This window comes from Geotrypetes seraphini, chromosome 11 (assembly GCF_902459505.1).
Source record: "Geotrypetes seraphini chromosome 11, aGeoSer1.1, whole genome shotgun sequence".
Classification (NCBI taxonomy): Eukaryota; Metazoa; Chordata; class Amphibia; order Gymnophiona; family Dermophiidae; genus Geotrypetes; species Geotrypetes seraphini.
In genome coordinates this window covers 18,086,937-18,101,805 of record NC_047094.1, presented here as the reverse complement: position 1 = coordinate 18,101,805, position 14,869 = coordinate 18,086,937, and the positions used below count along the sequence as shown (strand labels likewise).

General features: G+C 45.3%; 1 protein-coding gene across 1 annotated transcript in view; it reads left to right on the top strand.

Annotated features, from left to right (window-relative positions):
• Positions 1–2,807: 2,807 nt before the first annotated feature.
• Positions 2,808–14,869, top strand: part of ELFN1 (extracellular leucine rich repeat and fibronectin type III domain containing 1) — a 181,959-nt gene continuing 169,897 nt past the window's right edge. Inside the window, exons 1-2 of the mRNA XM_033962693.1 lie at positions 2,808–2,936; positions 14,043–14,171. The gene's annotated coding sequence lies outside the window, so the exon portion shown is untranslated. The remainder of the gene's footprint in view (positions 2,937–14,042; positions 14,172–14,869) is intronic.

The following is a 14,869-nucleotide window of genomic DNA, read 5'->3' as shown; positions in this document are numbered from 1 at the left end:
ATCATTTTGGGTGCCACAGGCTTGAACAAATCGAAATTGCAAGCACATTTGGAGAAGTTGCTTATACATGTTACATCTTATGAATTCCCCATAAGAACATCAGAATAGCCTTTACTGGGTCAGACCAATGGTCCATCAAGCCCAGTAGCCTGTTCTTACGGTGGCCAATCCAGGTCCCTAGTTCCTGGTCAAAACCCAAAGAGTAGCAACATTCCAGAATCCCAAAGAGTAACAAAAGATTCTAAAACCAAAAAGAGTATCAAAATTCCATGCAGAATCTCTGAGAATAGCAAGATTCCGGAACCCCAATAAGAGCAACATTCCAGAGCCGAGATTGTGATGTCATAATGCCTCAGTCCACAGTGCCTCAGAGCCAACCTCATCAGTCATGGCTTAATTGTCCTATACTTGGCTCACGTAAAAACATAAGAATAGTCTTACTGGGTCAGACCAATGGTCCATCAAGCCCAGTAGCCCATTCCCACGGTGGCCAATCCAGGTCACTAGTACCTGGCCAAAACCCAAGGAGCAGCACATTCCATACAGAATCTCAAAGAAAGGCAAGATTCCAAAACCCCATTGAGAGCAACATTCCAGAGCTGAGATTGTGATGTCATAAAGCCTCAGTCCACAGTACCTAAGAGCCAACCTCATCAGTCATGTTACAATGGCTTAATTGTCCTATACTTGGCTCACGTAAAAACATAAGAATAGTCTTATTGGGTCAGACCAATGGTCCATCAAGCCCAGTAGCCCGTTCCCACAGTGGCCAATCTAGGTCACTAGTACCTGGCCAAAACCCAAGGAGTAGCAGCATTCCATTCAGAATCCTAAAGAGTAGCAAGATTCCGGAATCCCCAGAGTAGCAACATTCCATGCTACCGATCTAGGGCAAGCAGTGGCTTCCCCCCCCCCCCCCCCTCCCATGTCTTTCTCAGTAACAGACTGTGGGCTTTTTCTCCAGGAAATTGTTCAAACCTTTCTTAAAACCAACTATGCTATCCGCTCTTACCACAACCTCTGGCAATGTGTTCCCCCCCCAAAAAAAAAAAGCTCTTTTGGGCACAATGCAAGTGCTACAGCCAGCGTTAGAGGCACATTTGAGAGACTGAGCTCTTGCTCCATGTACCCTGGCTTAGGAGCGAGGTTCATTACCGTCATGGTATGCGCAAAACTGATCCATTTGGAGAAATCGCCCCCGTGGGAGAAAGTTTTAGTCTCACCTTTGTGATTTCTTCTGTGCATGGCGAGAAAGTGAGAATGGGCCCGTATTACATGCCTCGGGGCAAAGATGGTGATGAGAGAGTGTTCAAGTGGAATAGCTGAAGATAACCTAGGAAAGTTTTCCCGTCTCAGATTTCAGTTACTAGTTTTATTTTCCAGATGTCAAAGAAAAACATTCTTGTCCTTACACAATGGTTCACAGAGCTCCATTGTCCCTTTAAAGTTGTGCTTAGTCATGGCGACTTTATACCTGAGCTCTTTAAACAACAATTCCTGCGGTTCACAATGCAGTTTCAAAGCTTGAAACTCTCTTCCTCAGATCTTCAAATCCTGCTCTGACAGCCTTGTCACAAGGTGATAGGAAACCACAGAATCTGTGTAGTTACCGCTGCACACATGAAAAAAAAAAATGGTGTCTTTTAAGAAATACTTTCCTAGATATGGAATATCAGAGAGAATTTGTCAAAGGGGTTCATGTCTGCGCATCCACCCAGGGGCAAATAACTCTGCAAAAAAGAGACAGAAAGAGCCCCATTTTACAAAGAGCGGAGATCGCAGAATTCAGATGCCCACGTCAGGAAATGCTTACTTGGTGGCATTTTCTAAAATACCTGTAGGAAGGCATGTCCCTTTACTGGCACATAGAAGCAGAGAAAATGATGGCCTATCCAATCTACCCATCCATATTATCTGCTTTCTCTTCCTCCCCCTAAGAGATCCCACTTCCTTGTCCCATGCTTTCTTGATTCAGATACAGTCCTCATCATCACCAACTCCACCTTCTCACACTACTTATTTATTCAGTCTACTATGCTGTTCTCCCGGGGGGGCTCAGACCGGTTTACATGAATTTATTCAGGTACTCAAGCATTTTCCCCTTTCTATCCTGGTGGGCTCACAAATCGACCTAATGTACCTGGGACAATGGGGGGATTAAGTGACAAGGAGCTGTATGGATTTGAACCCACAACTGCAGGGTACTGAGGCTGTAGCTTTAACCACTGTGCCACACACTTCCCTAGGCTTGTTTTGTTCTGCTGCTACTAATTATTTCTGTTGTGCTATTAGATGTATGCTGCAGCACTATACGCATGTATGCAGGTACCTGTCCCCGGGGGTCTCACAATCTAAGTGTTGTACCTACGGCAGTAGAGGGTTAAGTGACTTTCCCAAGGTCACAAGAAGCTGCAATGGGAATCAAATCCAGTTGACCAGGCTCAAAGGCCACTGCACTAACCATTAGGCCACGCCTCCTCCTAAGGCAGTATGCAGAGTAAAGCCACATCGATTGTATATAGTGCTATACTCCATGTTTCAGAGAATTTGAGAAGGCATCCAGGCAAGCAGCTGAACTGATACAGGGATTGACGGGCTTTACCGTATACATGGTGTTTATGGTCTGGAGGGAAAAAAAAATCACTTGGTTTAAATATTTACAGGGGTTACAGGAGGAGCGATAAGATCTGTTTTCTCGGATAGGGAAAGGCACAGTCAAAGGAAGGAATATGAGCTTCAGTGAGGGAGAGCAGAATCAAATTACTTCAAATCTGAACCCGGCATGTATTAGGAGAGAGTGTAGCAAGCACTTGAGTTGAAACTATGAGGCTAGTTTTGTGAAAGGCTGAAGAAGAAATAAAGGAATTTGATGAGTCACAGGTCCACCTCATCTATTTAAACTGAGAGCTGTTACTTCAAAGTTGGCTGCACTGCAGGTAGGCACATTTACCTTCTATGGAACATCTGCACTAGCCATTTTAAATATTAGGATAAGATCACTCAGACTTGTTGAAGACAAATTGGGCACTAAACTACCAAACTCGGTTACTCTGTTATAATTTGAAGAGGTAAGTGTTCAAAAGCCATATACTAGTGATGTGCATGCCAAAAAATGGGGGTGGGGGGGGGGGTGGGGGGTTCTTTCATTTCCTTTGGCATTTACAAAATTTCTCATTTTATTTAGCTTAAACAGTGGGGCTTTTTTTCATTTTGGTGGCAATGACATCATGAGTGCACAATATTGTTCAAAGGAGCACAATGTTACAAAGAGTGCACACTGTGGCTTCAATAGTGTATACAATTGTACAATGGTGCACAGAAGGGTGCAAATAGCTCATACTGTGGCCTCAATAGTGCATGCTAATGTGCAAAGATACACAGAATGACACAAATACACTATTGTGTAATGGTGTACAGAATGTCACAAAGAGTGCACACTGTGGCTTCAATAGTGTGTATAATTGTGCAATGGTGCACAGAAGGGTACAAATAGCTCATACTGTGGCCTCAATAGTGCATGCTAATGTGCAAAGATACAGAGAATGACACAAATACACTATTGTGTAATGGTGTACAGAATGTCACAAAGAGTGCACACTGTGGCTTCAATAGTGTGTATAATTGTGCAATGGTGCACAGAAGTGTACAAATAGCTCATACTGTGGCCTCAATAGTGCACACTAATGTGCAAAGGTACACAGAATGACACAAATTCACTATTGTGCAATGGCGCACAGAATGTCACAAAGAGTGCACACTGTGGCTTCAATAGTGTATACAATTGTGCAATGGTACACAGAAGGGTACAAATTGCTCATACTGTGGCCTCAATAGTGCACGCTAATGTGCAAAGGTACACAGAATGACACAAATTCACTATTGTGCAATGGCGCACAGAATGTCACAAAGAGTGCACATTGTGGCTTCAGTAGTGTGTACAATTGTGCAATGGTGCACAGAAAAGTACAAATAGCTCATACTGTGGCTTCAATAGTGCATGCTAATGTGCAAAGATACACAGAATGACACAAATTCACTATTTTGCAATGGTGCACAGAATGTCACAAAGAGTGCACACTGTGGCTTCAATAGTGTGTACAATTGTGCAATGGTGCACAGAAGGGTACAAATAGTTCATATTGTGGCCTCAATAGTGCACACTATTGTGCAAAGGTACACAGAATGACACAAATACACTATTGTGCACAGAATGTCACAAAGAGTGCACACAGTGGCTTCAATAGTGTACACAATTGTGCAGTGGTATACAGATGGCACAAATGGTACACATTGTAGCTTCAATAGTGCACAATATTAAGCAGTAGGGTATACTATTAAGTGATAATGTGCAGAACAAGATAGAGATAAATATACAATTGTTTAATCATAATAAAGTGGATTCAGCTCTGGTCATCTTGCTAGGCAGACTGGATGGACTGTGTAGGTCTTTCTCTGCTGACATTTACTGTGTTATTACTGTGCTGCTCTGTAAAATTCACAGACGCAGAACTGCTGCTGACTACATCTTTAGGATTTTATTGATTATCAGCTGTTAGACCTGTCATACCAAATATGTTCTGAATATAATTCATCGATACTATTTATTAACTCTGCTTGAGCTAGCTTCGTAAATTCCTTTGGATATTGTTGGCTTCCACCAAATCACGGCAGCATGTTGAGTCCTTATTGTTATCTGTTGGAACATTTCTCAGTATTGAATTTGAGATTATCATTGTTTACAGGCTGGACTTTCAATACACTTTTATATTTATATATACTTTGTGTGTATTTATATATATTTACAATTTATATTCCGCATAATCCTACGCAGATTACAAATTATTCAGCTACTCAAGCATTTTCCCCTAACTATCCCAGTGGGCTCCCACTCTATCTAATGTATCTAGGGCAATGGGGGATTAAGTGACTTGCCCAGAGTCACAAGGAGCAGTGCTGGATTCGAACCCACCTCCCCTGGGGTTCTGAGGCTGTAGCTCTAACCACTGCACCATACACTCCCACTCTTGTGGAACACCCTTCCTTTCGGAGTCTTTTCTCTCTGGGGCTTACCCTACTTTTTTCTGTATAGTGTTGCCCCGCGAATTTGCGGTTCGCGAATCGCGAACTCACTCATTTGCGGTTTGCTCTGTCCGCCTCTTCCCGTAGTAAAGTCGGGCTATACCAATCAGGAGCTGCGTGTCAAAACAGCTCCTGATTGGTGTAGCGCGACTACTACAGGAAGAGCAGACCGCGAGTGATTTTCTTCACCCGCCGGCACTCCAGCTGCCCTCTCCTGCCTCCCCTGGAACAGAACCCCTGCAAATTTCAGGGGAGTACTGTATTTGGAAATCTTCCTAGGGGAATTGCAGTATTGTATATTAACTAAGGGCTCTTTTGACATACCTGCGGTAGAGGTTTGTACCGCGGACCAGCAAGGTAAAGGCTCTGACCCTCATAGGTATTCTATCAGCGTTGGAGTATTTAACCTTGCCGGCCCACACTAGAAACCTGTACCGCAGCTTTGTCAAAGCCAGCATAAGTAAATATAACTAATTACTTTACTTAGGTGAAAGGTCTGATATATTTACTTGTAAAGAAGTACAGGATAACATTTATTCCTTTCACTTTTTTTTTATTTATTTAAAAATTTATATAGAAACATAGAAGATGACAGCCAGATAAGGGCCATAGCCCATCAGGTTTGCCCACTCTACTGACCCACCCCCAAGTCTACTATCCTAGGGATCCCACTCCTGGTGACAGGTTCCCTTGTCTTAACCCTCTAAGGGATCCCACATGGGCATCCCATTTGCTCTTAAATTCTTGCACGCTGTTTGCCTCGATCACCTGCACCGGGAGCTCGTTCCAAGGATCAACCACTCTCTCGGTGAAGAAATATTTCCTGGTGTTGCCATGAAATTTCCCGCCCCTGAGTTTGAGCGGATGCCCTCTTGTGGCTGAGGGTCCTTTGAGAAAGAGAATCTCTTCTTCCATCTCGATACGGCCGGTAATATACTTAAACGTCTCGATCATGTCTCCTCTCTCCCTAAGTTCCTCAAGTGAGTACAGCCGCAAATTTTTCAGCCTTTCCTTGTACAATAGATCCTTGAGCCCCGAGACCATCCTGGTGGCCATCCGTTGCCCTGACTCTACTCTCTTTTCGGTAGTGTGGCCTCCAGAATTGCACACAGTATTCCAAATGAGGTCTCACCATGGTTCTGTATAATGGCATTATGACTTCAGGCTTCCGGCTGACGAAACTCCTGCGGATGCAACCTAACAACTGTCTTGCCTTAGATGAAGCCTTCTCCACATGATCAGCAGTTTTCATGTTTGCGCTGATGATCACTCCCAAGTCTCATTCTGTTGAAGTTCTAGCTAAGGTCTCACCATTCAAGGTGTAAGTTCTGCACGGATTTCTGCTGCCGAGGTGCATGATCTTGCATTTCTTAGCGTTGAAGCCCAGCTGTCAGTTCGAGGACCAAAGCTCCAACAAATGTAGGTCCTGTGTCATACTATCGGGTGAATTGCCGTCTCTCACTATATTGCATAGTTTGGCGGTGTCAGCGAATAACGTTATCTTACCTTGAAGCCCCTGAGTTAGGTCCCCTATGAATATGTTGAAAAGACTGAGCCCTGCGGTACTCCACTGGTTACCTCCGATGTTTTGGAGAGGGTACTGTTAACTACCACCCTCTGACGTCTGCCACTCAGCCAGTCATTGACCCATGTATTTAGTGTTTCTCCCAGCCCCATTGATTTCATCTTGCTCAACAGCCTGCAATGCGGGACACTATCGAAAGCTTTGCTGAAGTCTAGGTATATGACGTCCACGGATTCTCCCAAGTCTAGCTGTTTTGTTACCCAGTCAAAGAAGCTGATGAGATTGGATTGGCAGGACCTACCCTTGGTGAATCCGTGTTGACTGGGATCCTGTAGATTCTCCTCATCCAAGATTGCATCTAATTTACGTTTGATTAGTGTTTCCATGAGTTTGCATACTATTGATGTGAGACTCACCGGTCTGTAGTTTGCAGCCTCTGCCCTGCAACCCTTTTTGTGCAGTGGAACGACGTTAGCTGTTTTCCAGTCTATGGGGACTCTCCCCGAACTTAGGGAGAGATTGAAGAGTCCTGATAGCAGTTCTGCCAGGACATCACGCAGCTCACTGAGCACCCTGGGGTGTAGATTGTCCGGTCCCATGGCTTTGTTCACCATGAGTCTTGCCAGTTCGTAGTAGATGTCGCCAGGTGTGAACTTGAAATTCTGAAACGGGTCTTCCACGCTGGGCCTTGCCTGCAACTGCGGACCGTGCCCCAGTGCCTCGCAGGTGAAGACCGAGCAGAAGTATTCATTCAGTAGTTCTGCTTTATCGGAATCTGATTCTGCGCAGTTCCCATCTGGTTTTCTAAGGCGTACTATCCCGCCTGTGTTCTTTTTCCTATCACTAATATACCTGAAGAAGGATTTGTCCCCTTTCTTCATGTTCTTTGCCAGAGTCTCTTCCACTCGAAGTTTGGCCTCCCTGACTGCCGTTTTGACCGCTGCAGACCTCGCCCTATGTTCTAGTTTAGCTTCCCTAGTCTCCGTTCGTTTGTAGGAAATAAATGCTTTTTTCTTCTCCTTGACGAGGTGCGAGATTTCTGTGGAGTACCATTGGGGTTTGTTGTTTCTCCGCCGTTTGTGTACTGATTTAATGTAGAGGCTTGTCGCTTCATGTATGGTAGATTTCAGGGATGACCACATAGCTTCCACATCATCGGTCGTAGCTTGGTTCTGCAGTGTTCTGCGGTTTCCATATCACATGCATAAAATCTTGTTTCCCTGCGATTATCACATATAGACATGTCTAAACAACATCGTTAATCGTCCCTGTTATAAACAGGGATAGAGCACAAATTCAATCAATTCAGAAATACAAGCAAGCTTTAAATCATACATTGATGTCAGAAAAATTATAAAAGGCAGTTATCGACTGAGCTATCCCTTAGTATATGAAGGCATTGGTAAATAATTGAGTTTTCAACATTTTCTTAAAATTCATCCTGCCCACATAAAACCACAGGATACCAGGCAAGGCATGCCATAGTTCTACGCCAGCCACAGATATCATTGATGCTCCGATCCTAGAGTGCATAGTCGACATTCTACCTTCCAAACTTAATTTCATTCCATTTACATCTCTAAGGTCTCTTCTCGGTTTATAGATCTCAAAGAATTCTTGTAAGATCTTTGGGGAAGCAGGATACAATGTCTGATGTATAATCGCAACAATCTTAAAACTGCACTCTTTGTTGCAAAGGTATCCAGTGCAGTTTCTTCAACACAGGAGTTGTATGAGTACTTCCTGGAACCCCTGTGATTAGTCTTGCAGTGGAGTTGATAAGCATTTGCAAGGCCCTCAACTTCCTTTTCACAATTCCTAAGTATAGTGAATTACACTAGTCCACCCTACTCAGGATCAATGTCTGAACCACCGTACGGAAATCATATACAGTGGTACCTTGGAATCCGAATTTAATCCGTTCCAGAACCCCATTCGATTTCCAAAACGTTCAAGTTCCAAGACAGTTTTTTCCCATTGAAAAGAATAGAAACTGGATTAATCCGTTCCTTGGTCCCACAAACTCTGCAAGATCGGGCCTACCTGGCAGAAACAGCAAGATCGGGATCCCCAGAGGCAGAGGCGGCAAGATCGGGATCCCCAGCGGCAGAGGCGGCATGATCGGGATCCCCAGCGGCAGAGGCGGCAAGATCGGGATCCCCAGCGGCAGAGGCGGCAAGATCGGGATCCCCAGCGGCAGAGGCGGCAAGATCGGGATCCCCAGCGGCAGAGGCGGCAAGATCGGGATCCCCAGCGGCAGAGGCGGCAAGATCGGGATCCCCAGCGGTAGAGGCGGCAAGATCGGGATCCCCAGCGGCAGAGGCGGCAAGATCGGGATCCCCAGAGGCAGCAAGATCGGGATCCCCAGCGGGAGAGGCGGCAAGATCGGGATCCCCAGCGGCAGAGGTGGCAAGATCGGGATCCCCAGCGGCAGAGGCGGCAAGATCGGGATCCCCAGCGGCAGAGGCGGCAAGATCGGGATCCCCAGCGGCAGAGGCGGCAAGATCGGGATCCCCAGAGGCAGAGGCAGCAAGATCGGGATCCCCAGAGGCAGAGGCAGCATGATCGGGATCTCCAGCGGAAAGACAGCAAGATCAGCAACGGCAGCTGCAAGTGGTGTTCAGCCCAAAGCTTCCCTCCCAGGCGGAAACAGGAAGCTGCGTCAGAGGGGAAGCTTTGGGCTGAGCACTGCTTGCAGTTCGGATTCCAAAGCAGCGTTCGGATTCCGGGGCAAAAATGAAGAAAAAAAAAAAAAGGTCGGATTCCAAATCGTTTGAATTCTGGGGCGTTCGGATTCTGAGGAATCACTGTACTAGCAATATTGGCTTCAAACTATAAAGTATTTGAAGTTGCATGTATCCCACCCTGATTATTTGTAATATTTGGTTTTCCATTATCGGACAACTATCTAAGCACTCTCCCAGGACAGTCATCTCCTTTTTTACTGGTAGTTTCCCCCCCATAACCACCACATTTTCCAACTCAAAATGTTGCCATACTTTTACCTAGTTACATTTGATGTTTGCGGTTAAAAGTAAAAGTGGAAGGGGGATGTAATTGACCAAATGAAACAGCAAAACCGGGAGCAGGATTTTGCTATCGCAAACCTCGTCGTGCCAAAAGTGGATCATTTCATCTTAAATTTTGCTGTTCAGTGAACCCAGAGAGGTGCCTGCGCCCCCACTGACTTGGCACCTGGGGCAGTCCGCATCCCCCCCCCACCACATCCCCCATACTCAGCCACTGTGGTCATCTAATCATTTGGGTACCTTTTCTGCTCGTATTTGTTTTTAAGACAGGCCTAACTCCATATTTCTTGGAAAAGGTTCGATTATCCCTGCAAGATGTCCAAGCTACAAGGCCTATCCAAACAACACCCCCCCCTTAACATTTAGACGTCCCAGAGGGCGAATGCCCTGCAAGACATCTAAAAGTTTAGCTTCGAAAATCGGCACTTGGACGTTTTTGGTGATTAAAACATCCAAATGCCAGTTTATGCCATTTTCTGGGCAACTGTATTTTTTGAAAATGAGCCCCCACCCCCCTCTGTTCTGACACCTGCGTATTCTTTTCTATGTTTTCTATTCTTATGCCATCAGGTTGATTCCTGTGGTTTGCTTTCTCTATGTCCCTATCTCTCTGACGGGACAAAAGCTTATTTTAAAGGGCTCCAACGGAGTGTGTGGGTGAAACACCTCCACCACCACTTTACTTAATACTGTTCGCGCTGCCGTGTTGGGGGAGTGTGGGGGGTGTAACCCCCCCCCCCCCCATTATACAGAAAACTTAACTTTTTACCTATTTTTTCGGGGAAAAGTAAAGTTTTCTGTATAATGGGGGGTTATAACCCCCCCCCCAAATCACCCCCAACGGCAGCACCAACACTATTAAGTAAAGTGGGGGGGTTCCCCACATCCCCCCCCCCACCAGAGCCCTTTAAAATAAGCTTTTAGAGGGGTGCGCTGAAGTCTTGCGCTCAATTGTCCGCTCTCAAATGTCGGCGCGCGTTTGTCTCCCGCGCTTCTGACTGTAAACCCTCTGATAGGTTACTTAGTGTTACAAAGTGTCTCATTTTGCCTTCTTTTTAAGACTTTTATCAGCATCTGATTCATTCCTACATCATTTAGATACAATAAAATGCTGGTGTCTCTGGCCCCACCCCCCACACTTTGATGGTGAATTTAGTTCGAGCATCTATTCCCTTTATTTTGAACCTTGCTGATACCTTGACGTAGCTTTCCTCCATCTGCCTTTTCGACACTTGCCCCACTTTGCAGCAGCTGATTGACTTAATTTTCCCCTCCTTCTATTGATTTAACAATTGTCTTTAAGGTTATTGCTTTGATTCTGACATCTTCACTATTCTTAGATCTGCCTCGTGTCTTCAGTATTAATGTCGTTATTTTAAACTCTACCAAGGTTGGTTCTGTGAGTCTATTCAAAACAAGCCCTTAGGCCTTGATTCTATAAACAGTGCCTAACATGTAGGTGCCGAGAAGCGCATTTATAGAATGGCGCCCAGCGGTGACTAAAGCAGTCTTCGGTACCAGGAGGTTTAGAAACCTTAGCCACGCTCTATTTAAGCCACGGAGTTCTTGGGCCCAAAGGAGTGGGCCTAAGTTAGGCGCTTCCTGTTGCCTAAGTCAAAACACGCCCAAGATCCACCCACAATCCGCCTCCTAACCACACCTACTTTCTGGTAGGCGTCTTGGGTAGACACCTACCACAAAGTGGTAGGCACCTACCATCTATACCGCCATTTAATTGTCATTTTCAATTAATGACACAGATTAAGGCTTTTTAAATAATTAACACTCCCCCCCCCTCCCCACACACACACTTTTTACAAAACTGCGGAAGCGTTTTTTAGCACAGGCCGGCAGGCTGAATGCTCTGCGCTGCTCCCGACGCTCTTAGAGTTCCTGAGCGTCGGGAGCAGCGCAGAGCATTCAGCGCACTGTCCTGTGCTAAAAATGCTTCCGCAGTTTTGTAAAAAGGGGGGGGGGGGAGGCCTAACTAATCTAGGCCTAATTTTAGGGGCCTTTTATAGAATCAGGGCCTTATTACCCAACAATTCTAATATCAGATTCAGGTATTGAACCTCTCCTGTCAATTCCGTATCTGATTGACTTCTGACAAATCTGGTATCTCATCGAGGCTCATAATTATTAAGGAGTCCTTTTACTAAGCTGTGGTAAGCACTAATGTATGTTTACTGCAAAAAAAAAAAAAAAAAGGACTTACCACAGATTGCCACAGTAATTTTTGCATGTGCGCCTGCTACCAGTGGCATAGTAAGGGGAGCGGAGCGCCCTGGGTGCCGTCTTGGTGGGGCCTCTCTTCAACCCCCCCCCCCACCACCACCACCACCACTCTTGTGCCCTCCCTTTCCCAACCCACCTACTCTTTAAAATCATGTCAGCATGAGCAGCTACTCTGTCCTGCTGCTTGTGCTGGCCTGGCTCCCTTTGAAATCACTTCCGGGTCGCAGGGCGTGAGCAACAGGCTGGAGAAGCTGCTTGCGCTGGCGAAGATTTAAAGAGGTACGGGGGTGAGAAGGGAGGGGGGCGAGTGTGGTGTGGGGGCCCTCAGGGAGCGGGGAGATGGAGAGGAGGGCACGACCCCTCTGGGCACCTCCCACCCTCGCTATGCCACTGCCTGCTACCAATGCACTAAAATCTAAAATTTATTTTTAGTATTGGGGGTGAATCTGGGGGTAGAGAGTGGATGTGTTATGGGCTTTGGGGCTGATTCTATACGGAAGCGATTTATAGCACCAGTTGGTACGCTGAATGCTCTATGCTATTCCTATGAGCGTCGGGAGCAACGCAGAGCATTCAGCATGCTAGCCTGTTCTAAAAAATGCTTCTGTGATTTTGTAAAAGGGTTTGAACCCACAACCTCAGGGTGCTGAGGCTGCAGCTCTAACCACTGCACCACACTCTCCTCCAATAATATCAGAAGTGAGCCAAGTATAGAACATTGAAGCCATTGTGACGTCACTGATGAGTTTGGCTCTTAGGCATTGGTGGAATGTGGCATTATGACATCACAATATGAGCTCTGGAATGTTGCCACTATTTAGATTTCTGCCAGGCATTATGACATCAGGGAAAGGGACTGGGACTTGCATGCTGCCTTTTTCTAGTTTTACAACCACACAAAGCGGTTTACATACAAGTGCTTTAAGCATTTTCCCTGTCTGTCCCGGTGGACTCACCACCTATCTAATGTACCTGGGGCAATGGGGAGATTAAGTGACTTGCCCAAAGTCACAAGGAGCAGTATGGGTTTTGAACCCACAACCCCAGGGTCCTGAAGCTGTTGCTCTAACCACTGTGCCTTACCCTCTCCCTAATGCCTAAATGGGTGTTTCTATGGGTGGAGCATGATTTAGACACTGCCCTAAATGCTCTTGGCCAAAAACCTAGGCACTTGAAATGTAGGTCTATATTTCAGGCACCTAAATTTTTACATAGTCAACGCTAGCTGTGATTCTGTAAACAGGGACAGCGACAAAACTCATGGGGACGGGATGGGGAAATTTGTCCCCTTGTCATTCTCTAGATGTAACTAACTGCATCTTATTATCTGTCATTCGGTGTACGCGGGGTCCAAAAAATATTTCCTCTGTGTTAACTGAATGGCAAAATGCAGGCAACGTCCCCAGCAGTTAGCAGAGTGGCTTTGCAGTCACCGCGCCTTGATTTTGACAATGAGCATGCAATGACTGCAAAATCTTTTATTATTTTAACCTTAAAATTCTGCGGGCCCTGTTTCCAAAGCCGCGGTAGCAATTCCCATAAGGCAAATGTGATGCAGACCATTCAACTCCCGTGGGCTGTCTCGCCTTTGCCATGGCAGGATTCACTACTGCGGCTTTGTAAAAGGGGCCCTCGGTGCGACTTCTGTTTGTATTTCAAGGTCTTCCTTATTTTTCTGAAATCCAGTACAAATCAGTCTTAGCTTCTCCGCTGCTCTTCCTACATCAGCCTCTTTTCTTTGATTTCTGTATCGCATCTGCCTGATCCTCGTTCCAAGTCTATAATTCATCTCTCTAAAGGTTAATATGGGTAGAGAGAACTAATCAAAGCTCTGACCCCAGTTCTCTAATATTTTATTTAGTTCTCTGATGTCTCCCACAGATATTTTCTGTCCTTTAGATGGCTCTCTTTGGGTTTTGCCTTTCCTATTTCCCTAATTTCTGGTTCACTAAATCCCAGCTCTGACTCTTGTCTTTGAAGCCTGGTCCCCATTTTGATCTCTGATTCATATAACTGAGCTCGACGATGCTTCTCCTGTGCAAATTTCTTTAGTCCACAGAGCTGCTTCTCCTTTCCACTTCTTCTTCTGTGGTATGTTTGTAGCGATGGCTCTGCAGTGCCTATGAAGATTAATCCATGTTTTCTTATCTTTTCTAACTCTTTCTTTTTTGCAGGTTCTGGGCTCCCTCATGTCGAGACTACTGTGCCCTTCAAAGACCAGCAGACAAGGCAGCATTCATGGTTTCTACGAGGAGTGGACCTTTTAGCTGCTTAGAAAAGAGCGTCAAGAAACAGAAACAAAGGTAAGAAGTCCTCATCCAATTCGAGGTACCTTAGGTCACGTCAGTGGCGTACCTAGGGTATGTGGCACCCGGGGCCCATCATTTTTTGACACCCCCCCCCCCCCCTCATGGAAAATTTTTTTTTTTTTTTTTTTGCAATAACCATGAAATGGAATAAATGGTCAGAATAGAAACAGGCAGTGAAAATTTTCTTTTATTGAACCTCATTTATGTAACCATTATTCCAAACATAACATAACATAAATTATGTCGGAATTGTCATGACATCAGAAGTACATATGGAGTAGTTGCAGGTGATGCTTGGGACAGTTCTGATTATGTTAGTTTGGTTTTATGTGTTTTTTGAATAGAAGGGTTTTTATTTCTTTTTTTAAGGTTTTGTAGTTTGTGGTCGAGGTCAATAGGTTGTAGAGTTGGGGGTCAAGTGTTGCAGCTCGAATGGCTAGGAGGTTGTCGAACAGTTTTTTTCTTTTGACGTTTTTGGTTGGAGGGTGTGTGAATGGTGCGTGAGTTCTCCTATGTCTGTTTGAAGTGGATTGAATTATTTAGCTGAAGAAATTAGTTACCCCCCCATTCCACACACATTAATTCTCTTCCATTTTTGTTCCCATTATAAAAAAAACACTGATAAGTTCCCAGGAAAAAAATACATTAAAATAAGAAGTGAAAACAAAGGCCCCTACAGATGAGAACATAAC